Below are 2,389 nucleotides of genomic sequence, written 5' to 3'. Positions count from 1 at the left end.
ATATTATTTTTTACAATTTTTCTTGTTATTTGCAACTTACGTTGATCAATGCCAGATTCTGCCTTGCAAGTTTGTTGCACATCAAGTAATGAGGTTTTCAATTCTTCAAGTGTCTGAAAAAGACATTAAAATATATTATGAGTAGTTTTATAAATTAATACTAGTTTTATTAATAGTTTTATTAATTGAATAAAATATTTTAAAAATAATTATTTTTTTTATTAAATTAATTCTTATTGTATATATAATTATTTTTAAAATATTTTATACATATGTGTATTGTTTTAAAAATCTTCTATTCATCCTAAATATTAATAAAATTTTTGGTAGTAGTCTTTATATATCTTTATATCGTAATGATATAGTATAATGAGCTCGAAAATTATTAACTCCAACTCCAACTCCTGCAGCTATGGTAGTAATAAAATTAATTTATTACAAATGTTGCTATTAACAAAGTTCTAAACGATCAAGAACAATATGCCAATAAAGATTTAGATTACTACGTTCATTACTAAATTCACAATGCTCTAAATTTTTATTCATTCATTCACAAAGTTTAAGAGTTCAGAAAGTTCGATGCTTAAAAAAGTTCTCATGTTAAACAAATTCTAATTTAAAATTCTGAGATTAAAAAAATTCTGATTCTGAAAAAATTCTACCAAAAACGTTGTAAAACCTCCTGTATGTTTATCTCGTGAGATCGAAAATTTTGATGGGATACACAAGCAGCCATCAATATTCAGTAGATCAACCTTCTGACTGAACGCCCATCCCCAAAAATTCCCAGAAAAGAATAAAATAGAATAATAGGACATATGGTCCACAGAATCTGCTCTAAAAAAACTGATCCAAAGAAACTGAATATTTATAACAAGTCTTCTTAAATAGGATAATGTTAAAATGCCATGTTAGCATGGCTGGAAAATGTCTCAAATCCCGAGATCATGATTACACTCCAATTATGCCAAACATGTATTTTTAACAAATATACAATTTCAAAGATCTTTTTCTCTCAAAAACATATTGTCTTAGCAAAACGTATTTCTTCAATGTCTCAACAAACACTATCACTCGATTTAGATTACAAATAATGTTATTGTTCTATATTATTTGCTATTATATTTAATTATTTAGAAACAGCTATCTCTGAGAAATTTAAAAACAATACTTAATGGAAATAATTAAAAATTATTATCTTGGAAATAATTAAAAATTATTATCTATTATTATCTATTTTCGATTTTCAGAAAATAAAATAGAAAGCAAACAACACGTCGTAAAAATTTATAATGATTAAAAATTTTATATATTTATAAATAATCCAAATTTAAAGAGATCAAAAATAAATTCAATTCAACTCAATACAAGAATTTTATAAAAAAAATAATAAGTAGCAAATGATAAATATAAATCACTTCAGATATGGAATTTTTCATTTTATAGTGGAAAAGATTCTTTTTTAGTTATTAATTAATCATAATTAATCATATAGGAAAATATTTTTATTATTTTTAAAAAGAACACATTACACTAATATTAAACGTGTTTGAAACCAATGTTTACCGAAAATATATTTAATAATTTTAAGATTAATTAAAATTATCAGATAATTAATTAGAAATAACAATTACATTTTATATCTTTTTTAATTATACGTGAATAATTATTTATCATTTTAGAACTGATGCAAGGATTTATAATATTATATAAAAATTAACGGAAAGTGTCATTAAATAAAAATTCAAATTTATTATTAAAAAGAAAATAAACTATTGCAAACATATAAGTTGTGACAATTACGAATATTTTTAAAATCATATAAAAATATAAAAATAAGATTTAAAATTTAAATAAAGATGCTAAATATAAACTATGTTAAATATGAATAAAGTTGAACATATTTAAACATTTACCATTGCACTAACGCAAATGCAAAATGCAAAAATAACTACGATAGTTTTCATTTTTTTTTTAAATATATCGATTTTAAATAAATAAGATTCGAATGCTTGAAATACATTCAATAACAACTGAACAAATATCGAATATGCGACGTCTTTTTATAGTATAATTATTAGTAGTATTAACTATTAGCATAATTACCATTCTCAGAACTTCTTTCTTTCGATTATTAGAAGCAATGATATTGCATATATGTTTAATAACAAGAACTTATTAATATTTCCCGATTACATATCGAATTATTAAATTAAAAAATAATATAAAGATATCTAAAGATTAAAAGTGAATGCATACTAAAACAAAAAGAAATATTCAATTAATTAATTTCTTTTTCTTATCTCTGAAATATAAAGGGTAAAACGATTACTAGAATAATAAATGTTAGCATAATTTCATTTAAACAATCATTTATTTCCTTTCTTTT

At 21.7% G+C, this 2,389-nt stretch overlaps 1 long non-coding RNA gene across 1 annotated transcript; it reads right to left on the bottom strand.

Moving 5' to 3' along the window:
* Positions 1 to 40: 40 nt before the first annotated feature.
* Positions 41 to 2,039, bottom strand: LOC122715495. The gene is made up of 2 exons (XR_006346842.1): positions 1,917 to 2,039; positions 41 to 113 (listed from the first exon to the last, which is right to left on the bottom strand). It is a non-coding gene; the product is annotated as an uncharacterized LOC122715495 (long non-coding RNA).
* Between the last annotated feature and the right edge of the window lie 350 nt (positions 2,040 to 2,389).

The sequence above is a fragment of the Apis laboriosa genome, unplaced genomic scaffold (genome assembly GCF_014066325.1).
Source record: "Apis laboriosa isolate Shangri-la unplaced genomic scaffold, ASM1406632v1 scaffold3809_cov148, whole genome shotgun sequence".
NCBI classification, from domain to species: Eukaryota; Metazoa; Arthropoda; class Insecta; order Hymenoptera; family Apidae; genus Apis; species Apis laboriosa.
The sequence above is the reverse complement of the archived record's forward strand: the minus strand, read 5'-3'. Positions and strand labels throughout refer to the sequence as shown.